The sequence below is a fragment of the Bufo gargarizans genome, chromosome 4 (assembly GCF_014858855.1).
Source record: "Bufo gargarizans isolate SCDJY-AF-19 chromosome 4, ASM1485885v1, whole genome shotgun sequence".
Lineage (NCBI taxonomy): Eukaryota > Metazoa > Chordata > Amphibia > Anura > Bufonidae > Bufo > Bufo gargarizans.
Genome location: NC_058083.1, coordinates 347,770,013 through 347,793,992, shown reverse-complemented (window position 1 = coordinate 347,793,992; position 23,980 = coordinate 347,770,013). Strand labels below are relative to the sequence as shown.

The following is a 23,980-nucleotide window of genomic DNA, read 5'->3' as shown; positions in this document are numbered from 1 at the left end:
TAATCACGTGGTGAGCGCGGTGATGTCAGCACAGGTCCTGCTAAATGAAGATAAATGATGTCATCAAAGGTCCTTTAGCAGGTCCTGAAAGAAGAAGAAAGAAGACGATGCCAACTGCGTGAACAAGTAGATGAGGTGAGTTATTTTTTTATTTTTTTTTATATATCAGAGAAATACAGAGACTAAAATCCATCAGCACCTCCCCCACCTCTCTTTTCTCAGCAGTGGCTGGAGTATACAGTATGTACACAAAGCAGAGCTCCTTATCTCTGTATCTGTAGAACACTCTATACAGATACATACAATAACTTCATAGATAGTATCACACAGAATAGGATTAGATATATAGCTCAGCAGACAGTATCACACTCTATACACATACATATAATAGCTTCATAGACAGTATCACACCTAATAGGATTAGATACACAGCTCAGGAGACAGTATCACACAGAACAGAATTAGTAACATAGCTCAGAAGACAGTATCACACATGAAAGAATTAGATACACAGCTCAGCAGAAATTATCACACATGGTAGGATTAGATACACAGCTCAGCAGAAAGTATCACACATGGTAGGATTAGATACACAGCTCAGCAGGCAGTATCACACATGATAGGATTTGATACGCAGCTCAGCAGGCAGTATCACACATGATAGGATAAGATACACAACTCAGCAGACAGTATCAAACACAATAGGCTTAGACACACGACTATGCAGACAGAATTACACATGGTAGGATTAGATACACAGCTCAGCAGACAGTATCACACATGATAGGAGTAGATACACAGTTGAGCAGACAGTATAACACATGATAGGTTTAGATACCCAGATCAGCAGATAGTATCACACATGGTAGGATTAGATACGCAGCTCAGCAGGCAGTATCACACATGATAGGATTAGATACACAGCTTAGCAGACAGTATAAAACACAATAGGCTTAGACACACAACTCTGCAGACAGTATCATACATGATAGGATTAGATACACAGCTCAGCAGACAGTATCACACAGGATTAGATTAGATACACTGCTCAGCAGACAGTATCACACATGATAGGATTAGATACACATCTCAACAGGCAGTATCACACATAATAGGATTTGATACACAGCTCTGCAGACAGTATCACACATGATAGGGTTAGATATAGAGCTCAGCAGACAATACATAATCAATAAGTATTTTCAATGTCAAGCAAAAATTGTGGTATATACTGACACCAAATGTGTCTGAATTGTATTATTTACATTTGTAACATGTAATGGGACTGTTAAAGGTATATAATAATTTCTGCATAATACTGTGGTTGGTGTGTTATTTTGAATATAATAAATATAATACTAGACTAATACTGTATACTGACACCAAGTGTATCTGAATCATAGTATATGGCATATAGAATTGTAGTGAACAATGGCACAGGTCAAAATATATGGTAATCTTTGCACAGTAAAAAAAAAAAAAAGCATCCATTTTTTCATATGTTATATGTAAGACAAAGACCTGATGCTAACCCGGCCAAATTTCACAATTGTAATTCCATTACCAGGTCTTTACTTAAAGAGGACCTTTCACCAGAATTAAACTTCTAAAGTAACTATACAGGCATGTAGAGCTGCGCCCAGGGACCCCCCTGCACTTACTGTTATACCTGGGCGCCGCTCCATTCTCCCGTAATTGCCTCCGGTATCTTTACAGTTAGGCTCCACCCAGTAGAACCTGCCGGCGCCTTCTTCTCCGATGCTGCAGCGCTGGCCAATCACAGTGCTCAGCTCATAGCCTGAGAGGCTTTTTTCTCTCTCAGGCTATGAGCTGAGCGATGTGATTGGCCAGCGCTACAGCATGGGAGAATGAGCAGACGGCAGGTTCCCCTGGGTGGAGCCTAACTGTAAAGATACCGGAGGCAATTACGGGAGAACAGAGCGGCACCCAGGTATAACAGTAAGTGCAGGGGGGTCCCTGGGCGTCTCTCTACGTGCCTGTATAGTTACTTTAGAAGTTTAATTCTGGTGAAAGGTCTTCTTTAAGTTCAGATATTTAGCAAGTAACATAATGCGCCACCTGCTGTTTGAACGTTGTATTGCAATTTATCCAATTTAGATATAAAGTCATTTCATAACAGGACATGTTGAGATAAGTGACCAGTTACGTGTGGACTTTGTAGAAGCAGGTATTTCGAACCCCTTAATCAGTATTTTGTGGAAGCAGGTATATTACAGGCTTCAATCAATATTTGGTGGAAACCGCTATATTGAACCCTTAATCAGTAATTTGTGGAAGCAGGTATATCGCAGGCCTTAATCAATATTTGGTAGAAACAGCTATATTGAACCCCTTAATCAATATTTTGTGAAAGCAGGTATATATCTCAGCCCTCAGTCAGAATTTTGTGGCAGCATAGTTGCATAGTTAATATGGTAGAAAAAAGACAAACATCCATCAAGTTCAACCAAGGGATATCCCAGAAGGAAGTGAGACTCAGATTTCTACACGTTTTCATAAGCATTTATGTTTTTTACTTTTAAGAATTCGTCTAAACCCTTTTTGAAACTGTCCACTGTTCCTGCTGTGACCACGTCTGGAGGGAGTCTATTCCACAGATTCACAGCTCTTAGGCTGAGTTCACACGAGCGTGACAGATTTGGTCCGGATGCGTTCAGGGTGCGTTCAGTTAAACTCGCACCATTTTGCAAGCAAGTTCAGTCAGTTTTGGCTGCAATTGCGTTTAGTTGTTCAGTTTTTTCCGCGCGGATGCAATGCGTTTTGATGCTTTTTCACGCGCGTGATAAAAAACTGAATGTTTACAAACAACATCTCCTAGCAACCATCAGTGAAAAACGCATTGCATCCGCACTTGCTTGCAGATGCAATGCGTTATTAACGCAGCCCCATTCACTTCTATGGAGCCAGGGCTGCGTTAAAAACGCAGAATATAGAACATGCTGCGATTTTAAAGCATTGCAGAAGTGATGCGTGAAAAAAAATGCTCATGTGCACAGCCCTATTGAAATGAATGGGTCAGGATTCAGTGCAGGTGCAATGCGTTCACCTACTGCATTGCACCCGCGCGGAAATCTCGCCCGTGTGAACTCAGCCTAAGCCTAAGGCCTCTTTCACACGGGCGTCATGTTTTTTGCCCGGATAAGAGGCGGGTGCGTTGCGGGAAAATGCGCGATTTTTCCGCGCGAGTGCAAAACATTGTCATGCGTTTTGCACTTGCGTGAGAAAAATCGCGCATGTTTGGTACCCAGACCCGAACTTCTTCACAGAAGTTCGGGCTTGGGATTGATGTTCTGAAGATTGTATTATTTTCCCTTATAACATGGTTATAAGGGAAAATAATAGCATTCTGACTACAGAATGCTTTGTATAATAGTGCTGGAAGGGTTAAAAATAATAAAAAAGTTAACTCACCTTCTCCTCTTGTTCGCGCAGATTCCACTCTGTTCTTTAGCTGTGGACTGAATGACCTGAGGTGACGTCAGATCACAAGCTCCAATCACATGGTCCATCACCATGGTGATGGAGCATGTGATCTGACGTCATCAAAGGTCCTTTAGCCCACAGATAAAGAACAGACCGGCATCTGCGCTAACAAGAGGAGAAGGTGAGTTAACTTTTTTATTATTTTTAACCCCTCCAGCACTATTATACAAAGCATTCTGTATTCAGAATGCTATTATTTTCCCTTATAACCATGTTATAAGGGAAAATAATACAGTGAATAGACTGTCACCTAGAACCCATGCGTGAAAATCACACCGCATCCGCACTTGCTTGCGGATGCATGCGATTTTCACGCAACCCCATTCATTTCTATAGGGCCTGCGTTACGTGAAAAACGCACAAAGAGGAGCATGCTGCGATTTTCACGCAACGCACAAGTGATGCGTGAAAATCACCGCTCGTGTGCACAGCCCCATAGAAATGAATGGGTCAGGATTCAGTGCGGGTGCAATGCGTTCACCGCACGCATCGCACCCGCACGGAAAACTCGCCCGTGTGAAAGGGGCCTAAGGCTGAGTTCACACGGGCGAGATTTCCGCGCGGGTGCAATGCAGTAGGTGAACGCATTGCACCTGCACTGAATCCTGACCCATTCATTTCAATAGGGCTGTGCACATGAGCATTTTTTTTCACGCATCACTTCTGCAATGCTTTAAAATCGCAGCATGTTCTATATTCTGCGTTTTTAACGCAGCCCTGGCTCCATAGAAGTGAATGGGGCTGCGTTAATAACGCATTGCATCTGCAAGCAAGTGCGGATGCAATGCGTTTTTCACTGATGGTTGCTAGGAGATGTTGTTTGTAAACCTTCAGTTTTTTATCACGCGCGTGAAAAACGCATCAAAACGCATTGCATCCGCGCGGAAAAAACTGAACAACTAAACGCAATTGCAGCCAAAACTGACTGAACTTGCTTGCAAAATGGTGCGAGTTTAACTGAACGCACCCTGAACGCATCCGGACCAAATCTGTCACGCTCGTGTGAACTCAGCCTTAGGCCTCTTTCACACGGGCGTCATGTTTTTTGCCCGGATAAGAGGCGGGTGCGTTGCGGGAAAATGCGCGATTTTTCCGCGCGAGTGCAAAACATTGTCATGCGTTTTGCACTCGCGTGAGAAAAATCACGCATGTTTGGTACCCAGACCCGAACTTCTTCACAGAAGTTCGGGCTTGGGATTGATGTTCTGAAGATTGTATTATTTTCCCTTATAACATGGTTATAAGGGAAAATAATAGCATTCTGAATACAGAATGCTTAGTATAATAGTGCTGGAAGGGTTAAAAATAATAAAAAAAGTTAACTCACCTTCTCCTCTTGTTAGCGTAGATCCCGGTCTGTTCTTTAGCTGTGGACTGAATGACCTGAGGTGACGTCAGATCACATGCTCCAATCACATGGTCCATCACCATGGTGATGGAGCATGTGATCTGACGTCATCAAAGGTCCTTCAGCCACAGCTAAAGAACAGACCGGCCTCTACGCGAACAGGAGGAGAAGGTGAGTTAACTTTTTTATTATTTTTAACCCTTCCAGCACTATTATACTAAGCATTCTGTATTCAGAATGCTATTATTTTCCCTTATAACCATGTTATAAGGGAAAATAATACAGTGAATAGACTGTCACCTAGAACCCATGCGTGAAAATCGCACCGCATCCGCACTTGCTTGCGGATGCATGCTATTTTCACGCAACCCCATTCATTTCTATAGGGCCTGCATTACGTGAAAAACGCACAAAGAGGAGCATGCTGCGATTTTCACGCAACGCATAAGTGATGCGTGAAAATCACCGCTCGTGTGCACAGCCCCATAGAAATGAATGGGTCAGGATTCAGTGCGGGTGCAATGCGTTCACCGCACGCATCGCACCCGCACGGAAAACTCGCCCGTGTGAAAGGGGCCTTAGAGTAAAGAAGCAGGCATATCAAACCCCTTAATCAGTATTTTGTGGAGGCAGGTAGATCGCAGGCCTCAATCAATATTTGGTGGAAACAGGTATATTGAACCCCTTAATCAGTATACCATCACACACCTCAATCAATATTTGGTGAAAACAGGTACAGTTGCAAGAAAAAGTATGTGAACCCTTTGGAATGATATGGATTTCTGCACAAATTGGTCATAAAATTTGATCTGATCATCTAAGTCACAACAATAGACAATCACAGTCTGCTTAAACTAATAACACACAAAGAATTAAATGTTACCATGTTTTTATTGAACACACCATGTAAACATTCACAGTGCAGGTGGAAAAAGTATGTGAACCCTTGGATTTAATAACTGGTTGAACCTCCTTTGGCAGCAATAACTTCAACCAAGCGTTTCCTGTAGTTGCAGATCAGATGTGCACAACGGTCAGGAGTAATTCTTGACCATTCCTCTTTACAGAACTGTTTCAGTTCAGCAATATTCTTGGGATGTCTGGTGTGAATCGCTTTCTTAAGGTCATGCGACAGCATCTCAATCGGGTTGAGGTCAGGACTCTGATTGGGCCACTCCAGAAGGTGTATTTTCTTCTGTTTAAGCCATTCTGTTGTTGATTTACTTCTATGCTTTGGGTCGTTGTCCTGTTGCAACACCTATCTTCTGTTGACCTTCAGCTGGTGGACAGATGGCGTTAACTTCTCCTGCAAAATGTCTCGATAAACTTTGGAATTCATTTTTCCTTCGATGATAGCAATCCGTCCAGGCCCTGATGCAAGCAAAGAGCCCCAAACCATGATGCACCCACCACCATACTTCACAGTTGGGACGAGATTTTGATGTTGGTGTGCTGTGCCTCTTTTTCTCCACACATAGTGTTGTGTGTTTCTTCCAAACAAATGAACTTTGGTTTCATCTGTCCAAAGAATATTTTGCCAGTACTGCTGTGGAACATCCAGGTGCTCTTGTGCAAACTGTAAACGTGCAGCAATGTATTTTTTTGGACAGCAATGGCTTCCTCTGTGGAATCCTCCAATGAAGTCCATTCTTGTTTAGTGTTTTAAGTATCGGAGATTCGCTAACATGGATGTTAGCATATGCCAGAGACTTTTGTAAGTCTTTAGCTGACACTCTAGGATTATTCTTCACCTCATTGAGCAGTCTGCGCTGTGCTCTTGCAGTCATCTTTACAGGACGGCCACTCCTAGGGAGAGTAGCAGCAGTGCAGAACTTTCTCCATTTATAGACAATTTGTCTTATCGTGGACTGATGAACAGGCTTTTGGAGATACTTTTATTATCCTTTCCAGCTTTATGCAAGTCAACAATTCTTAATCCTAGGTTTTCTGAGAGCTCTTTTGTGTGAGGCATCATTCACAGCAGGCAATGCTTCTTGTGAAAAGCAAACACAGAACTGGTGTGTGTTTTTTATAGGGCACGGCAGCTGTAACCAACACCTCCAATCTCATATCATTGATTGGACTCCAGTTGGTTGACACCTCACTCCAATTAGCTCTTGGAGATGTCATTAGTCTAGGGGTTCACATACTTTTTTCACCTGCACTGTGAATGTTTACATGGTGTGTTCAAAAAAAACATGGTAACATTTAATTCTTTGTGTGTTATTAGTTTAAACAGAATGTGATTGTATATTGTTGTGACTTAGATGAAGATCAGATCACATTTTATGACCAATTTGTGCAGAAATCCATATCATTCCAAAGGGTTTACATAATTTTTCTTGCAACTATATATAGAATCTCTTAATCTATATTTTGTGTAAGCAGTAATATCTCAGGCCTCGAACAATATTTGATAGAAACAGGTATATAAAACCCCTTAATAATTTTTTTGTGGAAGTAGGTATATTGCAGCCCTTATTTAGTATTTTGTGGTAGCAGGTATATTGCAGGCCTCAATCAAAATTTTGTGGAAGTAGTTATATCGCACCCTTCAATCAATATTTGTTGAAACAGGTATATCGAAACAATTAATTGGTATTTTGTGAAATCAAGTATATCACAGCCTTCAATCAGTATTTTGTGGAAGCAGGTACATCCAACCCTTTAATCAGTATTTTGTGGAAGCAGGTATATCGCACCCCTCAATCAATATTTGGTGGAAACAGGTATATCGAAACCCTTAATCAGTATTTTGTGGAAGCAGTTATATCTCAGGCCTCGAACAATATTTGGTAGAAACACGTCTATCTTACCCCTTAATCAGTATTTTGTGGAAGCATGTATATATCACAGCCATCAATAAGTATTTTGTAGAAGCAGGCATGTCAAACCCCTTAATCAGTATTTTGTTGAGACAGTTATATCACAGGCCTCAATCAATATTTGGTGGAAACAGATATATCGAACCCCTTAATCAGTAATTTGTAGAAGTAGGAATATCACAACCCTTATTCAGTATTTTGTGGAAGCAGGTATATCACAGCCCTCAATCGGTACTTTGTGGAAGCAGGTATATATCACAGCCCTCAATCAGAATTTTGTAGAAGCAGGCATATCAAACCCCTTAATCAGTATTTTGTTGAGACAGTTATATCACAGGCCTCAATCAATATTTGTTGGAAAAATGTATATCGAACCCATTAATCAGTATTTTGTGGAAGCAGGTATATCGCAGCCCTCAATCAATATTTAGTGGAAACAGGTATATTGAACCACTTAATTTGCATTTTATGGAAGCAGGTATAACGCAGGTATCAATCAATATTTGGTGGAAACAGATATATCGAACCCCTTAATCAGTATTTTGTAGAAGTAGGAATATCACAACCCTTATTCAGTATTTTGTGGAAGCAGGTATATCACAGCCCTCAATCGGTATTTTGTGGAAGCAGGTATATCAAACCCCTTAATCAGTATTTTGTGAAAGCAGGTATATTGCAGGACTCAATCAATATTTGGTGGAAACAGGTATATCGAACCCCTTAATCAATATTTTGTGGATACAGGTATATCACAGCCCTTAATCAATATTTGTCATAAACAGTTATATCAAACCTCTTAATTAGTATTTTGTGGAAGCAGGTATATTGCAGGCCTTAACCAATATTTGGTGGAAAAAGGTATATCAAACCCCTAAATCAGTATTTTGTGGAAGCAGGTATATTGAGGGCCTCATTCAATATTTGGTGGAAACAGATATATCGAACCCCTTAATCAATATTTTGTGGAAGCAGGTATATTGCATGCCTTGATCAATATTTGGTGGAAGCTTGTATATCAAACCTTTTAATCAGACTTTTGTGGAAGCAGGTATATCGCACCCCTCAATCAATATTTGGTGGAAACAGTTATATAAGACCCCTTAATCAATATTTTGTGGAAGCAGTAATATCGCAGCCCTCAATAGGTATTTTGTGGAAGTAGGTACAGTACAGACCAAAAGTTTGGACACACCTTCTCATTCAAAGAGTTTTCTTTATTTTCATGACTATGAAAATTGTAGATTCACACTGAAGGCATCAAAACTATGAATTAACACATGTGGAATTATATACATAACAAAAAAGTGTGAAACAACTGAAAATATGTAATATTCTAGGTTCTTCAAAGTAGCCACCTTTTGCTTTGATTACTGCTTTGCACACTCTTGGCATTCTCTTGATGAGCTTCAAGAGGTAGTCACCTGAAATGGTTTTCACTTCATAGGTGTGCGCTGTCTGGTTTAATAAGTGGGATTTCTTGCCTTATAAATGGGGTTCGGACCATCAGTTGCGTTGTTGAGAAGTCAGGTGGATACACAGCTGATAGTCCTACTGAATAGACAGTTCGAATTTGTATTATGGCAAGAAAACAAGCAGCTAAGTAAAGAAAAACGAGTGGCCATCATTACTTTAAGAAATGAAGGTCAGTCAGTCCGAAAAATTGGGAAAACTTTGAAAGTGTCCCAAAGTGCAGTCACAAAAACCATCAAGCGCTACAAAGAAACTGGCTCACATGCAGACCGCCCCAGGAAAGGAAGACCAAGATTCACCTCTGCTGCGGAGGATAAGTTCATCCGAGTCACCAGCCTCAGAAATCGTAGGTTAACAGCAGCTCAGATTAGAGACCAGGTCAATGCCACACAGAGTTCTATCAGCAGACACATCTCTAGAACAACTGTTAAGAGTAGACTGTGTGAATCAGGCCTTCATGGTAGAATATCTGCTAGGAAACTACTACTAAGGACAGGCAACAAGCAGAAGAGACTTGTTTGGGCTAAAGACCACAAGGAATGGACATTAGACTAGTGGAAATCTGTGCTTTGGTCTGATAAGTCCAAATTTGAGATCTTTGGTTCCAACCACCGTGTCTTTGTGCGACGCAGAAAAGGTTAATGGATGGACTCTACATGTCTGGTTCCCACCGTGAAGCATGGAGGAGGAGGTGTGATGGTGTGGGGGTGCTTTGCTGGTGAACCTGTTGGGGATTTAGTCAAAATTGAAGGCATACTGAATCAGCATGGCTACCACAGCATCTTGCAGCGGTATGCTATTCCATCCGGTTTGAGTTTAGTTGGACCATCATTTATTTTTCAACAGGACAATTACCCCAAACACACCTCCAGGCTGTGTAATGGCTATTTGACCATGAAGGGGTGCTGCGCCAGATGACCTGGCCTCCACAGTCACCGGACCTGAACCCAATCAAGATGGTTTGGGGTGAGCTGGACCGCAGAGTGAAGCAAAAGGGCCAACAAGTGCTAAGCATCTCTGGGAACTCCTTCAAGACTGTTGGAAGATCATTTCAGGTGACTACCTCTTGAAGTTCATCAAGAGAATGCCAAGAGTGTGCAAAGCAGTAATCAAAGCAAAAGGTGGCTACGTTGAAGAACCTAGAATATGACATATTTTCAGTTGTTTCACACTTTTTTGTTATGTATATAATTCCACATGTGTTAATTCATAGTTTTGATGCCATCAGTGTGAATCTACAATTTTCATAGTCATGAAAATAAAGAAAACTCTTTGAATGAGAAGGTGTGTCCAAACTTTTGGTCTGTACTGTATATCAAACCCCTAATTAGTAATTTGTGGACGCAGGAATATCACAGGCGTCATTCAATATTTAGTGGAAATAGATATATTGAACCCCTAATCAGGATTTTGTAGATGCAGATATATCACAGCCCTCAATCAATGTTTGGTGAAAACAGGTATATCGAACCACTTAATCAATATTTTGTGGAAGCAGGTATATTGCAGGCCTCAATGAATATTTGGTGGAAGCTTGTATATCAAACCCCTTAATTAGAATTTTGTGGAAGCAGGTATATCGCACTCCTCAATCAATATTTGGTGGAAACAGTTATATAAGACCCCTTAATCACTATTTTGTGGAAGAAGTAATATTGCAGCCCTCAATAGTAGAGTTCAGCGGACACCTGGATGTTCGGAATCTACAGGTTCGGGCAAACTTGAAAAAAAAAATTTGGGTTCAGGACCCGAACTTGACCCCGAACCTGACCCCGAACCCGAGCCCCATTGAAGTCAATGGGGACCTGAACTTTTGAGCACTAAAATGGCTGTCAAAATTTCATGGAAAGAGCTAAAGAGCTGCAAAGGGCAGCAAAATGTGCTTAAGAGCATGGCAAATGCTCTGCAAACAAATGTGGATAGGGAAATGAATTTAAAAAAACATAAAAGACCTTAAAAAAATAAAAATTCGGAATGATGTAGGAGGAAGAGTTTGAGGAGGCGGTGAATGGGTGGATGTGGCCGAGTAGGCTCACGTGGCGGTCTAGGTGAAGCGATGGCGAAGGATGAATAGGTAGCCATCACGGATGTGTGTTATTTTGCATTTTTACATAGGGGTATCCCCCAAAATATTGGGACATATAAAAAAAAAAAAGGAATAAGTTCACTTGAGTACAAGGATGAATGGTTGAGGCTGTAAGAACTGTCTATTCTGCTTAAGGTACAGACAAGTCCTGATGGATCCAAGCCTGGTTCATTTGAATGAACGCGAGCCTGTCCACGTTGGCTGTGGACAGGTGGCTGCGTCTGTCTGTAATGATAATGCCCCCTGCCGTTTTAAATACACGTTCAGAGAGTACACTGGCTGCAGGGCCGGCCAGCACCTTCAAGGCATACAGGGCAAGCTCTGGCAATGTGGACAATTTGGAGACCCAGAAGTTAAATGGGGCAGAACCATCAGTCAGTACGTGTAGTCGTCTGCACAGATACTGTTCCACCATGTTGTTCAAATGCTGCCTCCTGCTAACACACTCCATATCAGCAGTTGGAGCCAGTTGTTGCAGTGAGGTGACAAAGCTTTTCCACATGTTCGCCATGCTAACCCTGCCTTCTGAGGTGCTGGCTCTGACACAGCTGCGTTGGTGACCTCTTCCTCCTCCCCTGCTTTCGCCTTGTGCTTCCACTTGTCCCTTGGTGTCAGTCGGGAATGCTCTCATGAGCGTGTCTACCAGTGTGCGCCTGTAGTCGCGCATCTTACGATCACGCTCCATTGAGGGAATTAAGGACGGCACATTGTTTTTGTAATGGGGATCCAGCAGGGTGGCCACCCAGCAGTCAGCACATGTTAAAATGTGGGCAACTCTGCTGTCATTGTGCAGGCACTGCAGCAAGTAGTCGCTCATGTGTGAAAGGCTGCCCAGTGGTAAGGACAAGCTGTCCTCTGTGGGAGGCATATCGTCTGTGTCTTCCGTATCCCCCCAGCCACGCACCAGTGATGGGCCGAGCTGCGTTGGATGCCACCCCGCTGTGAACATGCTTCATCCCCATCCTCCTCGTCCTCCAGTAGTGGGCCCTGGCTGGCCAAATTTGTACCTGGCCTCTGCTGTTGCAAAAATCCTGTTTCTGAGCCACTTCTAAAAGACTGGCCTGAAAGTGTTAGAGATGACCCCTCTTCTTCCTCCTCGTCCCGTGCACATCCTCTTCCATCATCGCCCTAAGTGTTTTCTCAAGGAGACATAGAAGTGGTATTGTAATGCTGATAATGGCGTCATCGTCACTGGCCATGTTGGTGGAGTACTCGAAACAGCGTAACAAGGCACACAGGTCTCGCATGGAGGCCCAGTCATTGGTGGGGAAGCAGTGCTGTTCCACAGTGCGACTCACCCATGCGTGCTGCAGCTGAAACTCCACTATGGCCTGCTGCTGCTCGCACAGTCTCTCCAGCATGTGCAAGGTGGAGTTCCACCTGGTGGGCACGTCGCATATGAGGCGGTGAGCGGGAAGGCCGAAGTTACGCTGTAGAGCAGACAGCCGAGCGGCGGCAGGATGAGAACGCCGGAAGCGCGCACAGATGGCCCGCACTTTACGCAGCAGCTCTGACATGTCGGGGAAGTTGTGAATTAATTTCTGCACCACCAAATTCAGCACATGCGCCAGGCAAGGGATGTGCGTCAAACCGGCTAGTCCCAGAGCTGCAATGAGATTTCGCCCATTATCGCTAGTGTTGAGCGGCATGTCCCATATTCGAATTCGCGAAATTTCGCGAATATTCGAAAGAATATTCGTAAAATATTCGCGAATATTCGAATTCGTTATTATTTCGCATATGCGATAATTTGAATTTTCGCATCGCATAATACATATTATGCGATACATTTTAACTCTAAGGCTAGGTCTACACGACGACATTTGTCGCGCGACATTTTGTTGCACTAATGTCGCGCGACAATTTTTATAATGGCAGTCTATGGTGTCGCACTGCAACATGCGACATGCTGCGACTGCGACGCGACAGTCGCAGAAAAATCCATCGCGAATGGATTTTCAGCGACTGTCGCGTCGCAGTCGCAGCATGTCGCATGTTGCAGTGCGACACCATAGACTGCCATTATAACAATTGTCGCGCGACATTAGTGCAACAAAATGTCGTGCGACAAATGTCGTGCCCTATCTGTCGCGCAACTTTTTGTCGCGCAACAAATGTCGTCGTGTAGACCTAGCCTAACCCGACAAGCATCACTTCACTGTGTTGTCAAAATATACCATCGGATCTAAGTTTTCCGTACGTTAGTGAAAACTCAGTTCCGATGGTATATTTTAACTAACTAGGGTTAATAGCATTTTTCAAAAATTCGCCTATTAGCTGGCTGTTAGATAATTCGCCTATTCGCTATATTCGTTTATTCGCTACATAACCACCTAAAATATGAAGTGTGATGAGATTGTTCGCGCGCACGTGCGCGCGCATTATAGGCGTGGTTTATCGCGAGTACGTCAGGGTCAATCAATAGCATTTTTCAAATATTCGCCCAACCGCTGCCTGTTAGATAATTTGCCTATTCGATATATTCGCTTATTCTCTCTATTCGTTTATTCGCTACATACACCACCTAAGTCAGTGTGTTGAGATTGTGCGCGCGCACGTGCGCGCGAACCTGCGCGCGCATCATAGGCGTGGTTTATCGCGAGTACGTCAACTCCATTTTAAAAGTGAATCTTCAACTCCGAGTCCTCACAAGAGAAAATGGTGGGCACAAGATTCCTTGACGAAGAGGATGAACTGCTGCTAACCGTAAGTACAACACTTCATGTCATAACATTTTGAATGCATGTTCGCACCATATCTGTATAGTATAGTAATTATTAAGCAATAGTATGTTTACATATTCGCGCATGCGCAGTTATGCGCATATATACGCGCACTAAATATAACTTTATTTTTAATCATGTCTGATTAGATAATCATCATTATTGTAATAAGTATTGTTTTGACATCACAGCACTTTGTAAGAAGTATGTATGTATGTATGTATGGACAGCAAAGAAATATCATGCACATTGCATATACATTTTCCTGCCACACACTGCATACCACACACAAACACATAGTGCCAGATTTATGATCATCCCTTTTTACGGTAGCAGTTTATCCGTCAGTAAGCAGCTTTACAAAGTTTGCACGTCCTTACGAAAAAGTCGCATGTTCTATTAAAAACTCTCATAAGGCCTCTTTCACACTTGCGTTGTCTGGATCCGGCGTGTACTCCACTTGCCGCAATTACACGCCGGATCCGGAAAAACGCAAGTGTACTGAAAGCATTTGAAGACGGATCCGTCTTCAAAATGCTTTCAGTGTTACTATGGCAGCCCGGACGCTATTAAAGTCCTGGTTGCCATAGTAGTAGCGGGGAGCGGGGGAGCGGTATACTTACAGTCCGTACGGCTCCCCGGGCGCTCCAGAATGACGTCAGAGCGCCCCATGCGATCACGTCATCCATGCGCCTGGGTCGCCCTGACGTCACTCTGGAGCGCCCCGGGAGCCGCACGGACGGTAAGTATACTGCTCCCCCGCTCCCCGCTACACTTTACCATGGCTGCCAGGACTTTAGCGTCCCGGCAGCTATGGTAACCATTGAGAAAAAGCTAAACGTCGGATCCGGCAATGCGCCAAAACGACGTTTAGCTTAAGGCCGGATCCGGATCAATGCCTTTCAATGGGCATTAATTCCGGATCCGGCCTTGCGGCAAGTCTTCAGGATTTTTGGCCGGAGCAAAAAGCGCAGCATGCTGCAGTATTTTCTCCGGGCAAAAAACGTTCCGTTCCGGAACTGAAGACATCCTGATGCATCCTGAAGGACGGACTGTCCATTCAGAATGCATTAGGAAAATCCTGATCAGTATTCTTCCGGCATAGAGCCCCGACGACGGAACTCTATGCCGGAAGACAATAACGCAGATGTGAAAGAGCCCTAAGATAAGCATGGTCCTCACTGGAGTGAACTAGCGCATTTTATTTTTTTTTGCAACTTTTTAAATTGTTCCAATAGTAAATGTGTCTAGAGATTCATCTACATAAGAAAACACGTCCACTTTCATAAAACTGGCGAGCATAGTGCAGAGCAGGAGAAACTCGCAAATTTGTGCGCAGTTTTAGCGTTTGCTCATTTTCTTGCGACTTTTTCACTCCATTATTCTGACTTGAGCTAATGATAAATCTGGCCTCATGTCTTATTGGTCTGGAGAAAAATTACAAATTTCTTCCTGCCATTATTTGCTGGTTCATTTAGCGTTACCCAGGGTGCACCCCATATCGTACCGTCGCTTCACTAGACAGGTACATATCAGCTCAGCTGGCCAATATCACATTGCTCATACCCCACCCACATTTAATCGCAATACAATCCGATCTTATAACGTGAACATTAAATATAATATTTCCACCTTCTAACAAATACTTTTTGCTGTGTTTTGGATGATATCTATTAATAATCCTTGTATTTCCTAAATTTTGTAATACATGTTTGCATCTTTATCCTGCAGCGCATGTTGAAGAAGGGTTATGACCGGACCCGGAAGCAGGCCGAGAAGAGGGCGATTGTCGTGGGGGTCGTCAGGGCCTTACAAAAAAAATTTGGGCGGACCCACGACGAAATGCAAATAGTAAAAAAATGGTCTGACCTGAAAAGGAGGCACCCGGACTGGGTCAAAGAGCACAGTCAGAGAGTCTGCCCTGGTACTTTTTTTTTTTTTTTATCACCCGTTACAAATTATTACTTATTTTTACCTGTTGTGAAACATAGCAAATCATCCCTTTACCTCATATATCTCTATCTCGCTGTGTGTGTGTGTGTGTATATATATAATAAATATATATTTATCCACACAGTGCGGTAGTGATGTATGATGTAACCGGCTGATTTTGTACTTTGCGCACACACACACACACACATAATAATAAATATACATGGAGTGCAGAATTATTAGGCAAGTTGTATTTTTGAGGATTAATTTTATTATTGAACAACAACCATGTTCTCAATGAACCCCAAAAACTCATTAATATCAAAGCTGAATATTTTTGGAAGTAGTTTTTAGTTTGCTTTTAGTTTTAGCTATTTTAGGGGGATATCTGTGTGTGCAGGTGACTATTACTGTGCATAATTATTAGGCAACTTAACAAAAAACAAATATATACCCATTTCAATTATTTATTTTTACCAGTGAAACCAATATAACATCTCAACATTCACAAATATACATTTCTGACATTCAAAAACAAAACAAAAACAAATCAGTGACCAATATAGCCACCTTTCTTTGCAAGGACACTCAGAAGCCGCCATCCATGGATTCTGTCAGTGTTTTGATCTGTTCACCACCAACATTGCGTGCAGCAGCAACCACAGCCTCCCAGACACTGTTCAGAGAGGTGGACTGTTTTCCCTCCTTGTAAATCTCACATTTGATGATGGACCACAGGTTCTCAATGGGGTTCAGATCAGGTGAACAAGGAGGCCATGTCATTAGATTTTCTTCTTTTATACCCTTTCTTGCCAGCCACGCTGTGGAGTACTTGGACGCGTGTGATGGAGCATTGTCCTGCATGAAAATCATGTTTTTCTTGAAGGATGCAGACTTCTTCCTGTACCACTGCTTGAAGAAGGTGTATTCCAGAAACTGGCAGTAGGACTGGGAGTTGAGCTTGACTCCATCCTCAACCCGAAAAGGCCCCACAAGCTCATCTTTGATGATACCAGCCCAAACCAGTACTCCACCTCCACCTTGCTGGCGTCTGAGTCGGACTGGAGCTCTCTGCCCTTTACCAATCCATCCATCTGGCCCATCAAGACTCACTCTCATTTCATCAGTCCATAAAACCTTAGAAAAATCAGTCTTGAGATATTTCTTGGCCCAGTCTTGACGTTTCAGCTTGTGTGTCTTGTTCAGTGGTGGTCGTCTTTCAGCCTTTCTTACCTTGGCCATGTCTCTGAGTATTGCACACCTTGTGCTTTTGGGCACTCCAGTGATGTTGCAGCTCTGAAATATGGCCAAACTGGTGGCAAGTGGCATCTTGGCAGCTGCACGCTTGACTTTTCTCAGTTCATGGGCAGTTATTTTGCGCCTTGGTTTTTCCGCACGCTTCTTGCGACCCTGTTGACTATTTTGAATGAAACGCTTGATTGTTCGATGATCACGCTTCAGAAGCTTTGCAATTTTAAGAGTGCTGCATCCCTCTGCAAGATATCTCACTATTTTTGACTTTTCTGAGCCTGTCAAGTCCTTCTTTTGACCCATTTTGCCAAAGGAAAGGAAGTTGCCTAATAATTATGCACACCTGATATAGGGTGTTGATGTCATTAGACCACACCCCTTCTCATTACAGAGATGCACATCACCTAATATGCTTAATTGGTAGTAGGCTTTCGAGCCTATACAGCTTGGAGTAAGACAACATGCATAAAGAGGATGATGTGGTCAAAATACTCATTTGCCTAATAATTCTGCACGTAGTGTATGTGTGTGTGTGTGTGTATATCTAGATAAACAGCAATCATCAATCTGTATTAGGGCTGTTTCACACGAGCAGATGCCGTGCGTGACATCCGCTACGTGAATGACAGCCAAGACCCGATTCACAAGTGCTCAATTTCATAATTTATTTTTCTGAACTGACTTGAGGACCCATTCATCTCTAAGGGGGCCGCACGATGTGCGTCCCGTCTCCAGAAAAGCGGACCCGCACTTCTGGGTCCACATTTCAGTTCTTTTTGCACTAAATATAACTTCGTCTTTTATGATGTCTGATTAGATATTCATCATTGTTGTAATAAGTACCCTAGACAGGTACATATCAGCTCAGCTGGCCAATATCCGATTGATCAGACCCCACATACAATCGCAATACAATCCGATCTTATAACATGAACATTAAATATAATATTTACACCTTCTAACAAATACTTTTTGCTGTATTTCTGATGATATTTATTAATAATCCTTGTATTATTGTCCTCAATTGAGGCCAAGAATAGTCATATTATATTATTGACATTGACGTGCGGTCTTAAATGCGTCATGCACATTGCCGGTGTCCTTTTTTTTTTTTTTTTTTTTTTGTGTGGGTGGATATGAAAAAGACATTCCGGACGTTTAAATTGAGCCTAAATCCAAATGTTGTGTGATTTTCAGGGCTTCCAGCGCCAACGGTCCGCCGCCGTCTAACCACGGCGGATTTGGATGTAGTGGAGGTCTCCACAGAGGAGGATGAGCAGGCGGGCCCCTCCCACAGTCCTCGAGGTGCCACCAACCCACCTGATGTGGGGATTGTTGTGGAGGTGTCTGACGAGCCCGGACCCTCTCAAGGGCCAAAAACGTCTGGCCCAGCTCCTGCTGAGGAGGATACCACCACCCCAGCTCCTGAGGAAGAGGATCAGGCGCTGGTTACCACCCCGCACCAGGAGGGTAAATATGTGCACACATCATTGTAATTATGTATACATCACATATTTAGAAACATTAACCCTCAGTACCCCATGCCCATTTCTACTTTAACGCTAATTAAACATTTTTCTTAAATGTTAAACGGTATCTATGTTTGTGCTAATAACTTTAAAACGAGTTTACTGTTCACGGGCATAGTTCTATCTTATCGTTACACATTGTACTTCATGACAGTGGTAAAACATAGTCAAAATTTTAATGGCATCTTTGTTAACGAAGTAACTAATCTAAAAAAATATTAGAAATAAAATGATATAATCAAAATAAAAATTTCAAATGATACTACAATATAGATTAATAGAGATTAAATAAATGTATAAGTTTACAATCGCCATATGCCTATATCATGTTTATATAATTTATTAACAGAAATATAATTAACAATAACAGTTTGGTTATGCAGTCACTTTTTGAGGCCTACATAGTGTCAGCGACAAATAAATAACCCCATTTCAGAAACCACACACCCTCTATTTAATCCAAATTTATCCTATAAAGTCTGTTAACGATTTAATTGTCCAACGGTAATCTATTAAAATGTTAAAAAAATTAAAATAATTTGAACAAATTATAAATTACGAACTATTTTATTTGAAAACATTGTAGTGTTTAAATCATAAAAAAATCTTAAACGTATTACAAACAATATGTATATTTACAAACAGTTGTGCACAAAACCCTTAACTTTGGTCGCACAGCAGGCTTCAGACTGCAAGGAGCACAATATGGCTTTAGGCTAAAGGATTTAAATTAATGGTAATTGGAAGCTATGTCGCATGTTAAGAGAAGACGCCCTTATGTGACCCTAGAGTTGAAAACAAAAAAAAGTTATTTAATTAGGCAAACTACACCCCTCAATGAATATGCTAAGCAATAAGATCAATCCGCAATTTTACATAATGAGCCAACGATTGTCTTCTAGAAAAAACCGTTCAAATTGACAAAAAAAATAAATAATGAATTTACACATTTTTTTTATTAAATAAGTGGTTACAGGACTAAATGCACCCCAGTGCAGTTCCACTTTTAGCATATAATTCACCTGAACACCACCACATATGTGAATTTATTTAATTGGCTGTAGAGTTGTAACAGCCAATATCAGCGCTTGCAGGGGAACAAAACACTGGTGTCCCCTGCTTCACCTCTAAGGCAACAGGTGCTGTCGTACAGTCTTTTTTAGCATTTGTCACCTCCACATGACACCTACTTACCCCCCCCCCCCCCCCCTTCAGCTACGTAGCAGCAATGCTTATGTCTTTGAAATACGTCCAATAGGAGAGATCTAGACAGCAGGTGTTTGACAAATACCTGAAAAGGCCTTATTTTATATAATTGGCTAGCTGCTCTGGACTAGTAGATCGGCTATTAGACCACGGTTAATGAGCAATTTTGTCCCCAGGGCAAATATTTTATATTTGGCACAAAAATAGTACGGAGCAATTTTGAAAGTCATGAAACACTGCACCCTACAATTATATAGCAGGTGATGAAGATCATAAAATTAACAATAATAATGGGACAACAAAAACCACAGTAATATCAAACAGACATGCACAATAACTCTTTAATCTACATAAACTAACATTATATAACACAACAAATTTTCTTTAAAACTACTAAAATGTCACTAAATCTAATATAGAACTACATTTATTATGGTATACTTTAAAAATGACACTCAAATTCTCTGCACTTAACTACATACCACACAAAATTCAATAAATGACTTATTGTTAATTGATATATTTATCTCTTGTGTTTTCATAACAGTAATCAAGAAAATTTCTGCTAAAATTGCTCTAATGCAAAAGAGGCATGGGAAAATCAGGCAATTAAGAGCCCTCATTCAAAAATCCCAAAGAATGCTGCAGGAATTTGAATGCCAATATGGGGAGGACCTAAAGGAGCTCGCAAGCCTGCAGGAAGAACTGCAAAAGTTCCCTTAATTTTATTCTAATTTTTTTGTTATTAAAAAAGTTTTCTTAAGTTATATTGATTCCATACTTTTTTTTTTCTATAAGGTTATGTTTTTGTATAATTTTAACTGCAGACTTATCAGTAAAGGAGCCTTTAGTCCACGTTGAAAGTCAGCAGGGTTCGGACAGACAACAGCAGTAAGTACATCTTAATAGTGTAGTATAAGGCCTACACATAAATACGTTTTTTCATGACAGCAGCAGCAGGTAGTGTTGTATTATGAGGCATATACATAACAAATCAACTTGATCAAGACAGCAGCAGGTAGAGCTATAGTATTCTGAGGGCTACAAGTCACCTTTAAATGTACAGCAGCAGGAGCAGCAGGTATTTATAGTGTTTTATTATTAGGTATATACATAACAAATCAACTTGATCAGGACAGCAGCAGCAGTTATAGCTAATGTTATATTCTGAGGCATACAAGTCAGCTTCATCTGGACAGCAGCCGTTGGTAAAGTTAACATTGTAGGTTGATTTGTAAATTGAAAAATAAACTTTATCAGGACAGCTGATGGTGTTGTATAAGAACTTCACATAGCTACAAAGGACAAACAACTAGCTTGACATAACTCTGTATGATCATGACAGACAGCATCTGCAGCTGGTAGATATTAACGGTCGAGTATAATCTCATCCTAACTCAGCAGGACATGCTGCAGCGGGTAATGTGTATTCTCAAAAGGCTGAATGCTAACTCGCCATGATCAGAACAGACCGCAGCAGAATCCACAGTAGCTAGATATTAACAGTGGATTATACGGCCTACACATAACTCTCAATAATCAGGACAATAAGAAGTCAATGCTAACGGTGGAGTATAATGACTACAGAGAATTCTGAAGTATCAGGCCAAGATCAGCATGCAGTAGGTAAGTTAAAGTAGTATTCTAATTACTACACAAAGTTTGGCATAACTAAGCAGTACTAGAGAGTGTCAAGTTATTATATTTCAGCAGACAAAAATTTTTAACAGATGGGGATGTGGAAGACCGATTATAAAAGTATAAAAAAACAGATTGAACCCCCAAGTACAGCATGTGTATTCATCGCTTACATATACAATGTTGTCCTAATAAAATAAACTATCTAGATCAAAAAATTATAACAGTTCATTATTATTATATTTTATTGAAAAGGCCAATATAACATTGTACAAGGATAAACCAGGTGGTTGACGAAGTAAAAAAGCCATTGTCTATTCAAGATCTTCTCAAGGTTTTGTCTGAAACCTTAGATAACATTTATTGCTAGTATATTAGATAAGAGAAAGAAGTGAGTGATTCGATTTTTGTATGGAATACTAGTGCCATCTAGTGTTAGGGTAAAATACTAGAGGGAGGTTATATTGATTATAAAGTGAGGTCACTAGTTAATGATAAAACTTGGCCAAGCCCTTTCTAAGATAGGATAAAAAGATGGTATGGGCTGACAGAAGGGATCGATCTCTAGAGCTCTCTAGCTCTCTCTCTCTGAACATCATCAAAAGACCAGATCCAGCGCTGACCACCTTTTCAGTCATTGGAGGCAGCCATCTTAGAACCATTGAAACTGATTTTTGGTAGCTGACATTTTGGTATAGTATAACCTTACCTATATTTTATAGGATAATTAATTTAATATAATATCTATCTATCTCTCTCTATATATATATATATATTCAATTAACCATACTTTGTGTATAGTATCTGTTTTGGAATAAGATGGGGGTGTACCTGCAGCATCATCCTGAAAAATAATCCAATACAGGGATATTGAAAATATACTAGTGAAAGCACGGTATTATCTCCAAGGAACTGAATTCAGTTCTAGACCAGTATGGTTGATAATATATATATATCTTTATATAGATAAAAGATAAACCAGATTTGGGTTTAAACAAACATTTGTCGACTGAGAGAAATCAAGTACTAAATTGATTTTAAATATAATTGAGGGGTATTATTATAAGAAGGCATAGACTGTCGGAATATTTATGCTGTCTCCGATTGACAGAGTCAGTTTAAAGATCTTCAGGAACCAGAAGCCATAATTGTTGCTCCTACCAGAGAGCTGATCAATCAGATTTACCTAGATGCTTGGAAATTTGCATACGGAACTGTCGTTCGTCCAGTTGTAATCTATGGAGGAACACAAACGTCTAATTCACTGCGCCAGATATTTCAAGGCTGCAACATCCTTTGTGCGACACCTGGGAGGTTACTGGACGTTATTAACAAGGAGAAGATTGGGTTGAGCCAAGTGAAATACCTTGTTCTGTATGAAGCTGATTGTATGCTGGACATGGGTTTTATGGAAGATGTAAGAAAATTGTTGTCAAGTCAAGGAATGCTCTGAAGACACCCCAGTAGCAGGACAGAACCTCCTGGGAGAAACCCACAGTCCTTCAACAGACAAGTAAGGAAATCCCAGGGAAAGATAAGTAACCCTGATGGGCAGATGCATTAGAAAATAAAGCAAGCATCTAATACCTGAGGAAGATATATTTTACCAAGGATTTAAGCCACCCTTTAGGCATCCGGGCCTTGGGATAGAAAGCCAGACAGGAGTTCTAGAAAGGACAGTGTACATTGACTCTGAGGAAAGGTACAACCTGTCTCTGAGTGCATTGTGAATTTACCCTCTGCGTATAACCAAGACCTAGAATCTGTTACAGTTTCGTGACTCATTGTGGCCGCGGCGGTCGCAGTTCGTCACAGGCTAAACTGCTGGAACTTTTACAACTCATAGGCCATGAGTGCACGATGGTTTTTGTGAAAAACAAAAAGATGGCGGATTTAATTGCAACATTTCTTTGTCAAGAAAAAATCCCCTGCACAAGCATTCACGGGGACAGAGAGCAAAGAGAGCGGGAGAATGCTCTGGGCGACTTCCGCTCTGGACAGTGTCCTGTGATTGTTGCCACGTCTGTTGCTGCCAGAGGATTAGATATCGAGAACGTCCTTCATGTGATAAATTTTGACATCCCTGGCGATGTTGACGAATATGTTCACAGGATCGGCCGAACCGGACGCTGCGGCAACACTGGAAAAGCCATTTCTTTTTTAATAAGATAAGTAACCCTGATGGGCAGATGCATTAGAAAATAAAGCAAGCATCTAATACCTGAGGAAGATATATTTTACCAAGGATTTAAGCCACCCTTTAGGCATCCGGGCCTTGGGATAGAAAGCCAGACAGGAGTTCTAGAAAGGACAGTGTACATTGACTCTGAGGAAAGGTACAACCTGTCTCTGAGTGCATTGTGAATTTACCCTCTGCGTATAACCAAGACCTAGAATCTGTTACAGTTTCGTGACTCATTGTGGCCGCGGCGGTCGCAGTTCGTCACAGGCTAAACTGCTGGAACTTT

General features: G+C 41.4%; 1 pseudogene; it reads left to right on the top strand.

The window, feature by feature from the left end:
- The first annotated feature begins 15,421 nt into the window (after positions 1–15,421).
- On the top strand, positions 15,422–23,684 carry LOC122935428 (annotated as a pseudogene).
- The last annotated feature ends 296 nt before the right edge of the window (positions 23,685–23,980 follow it).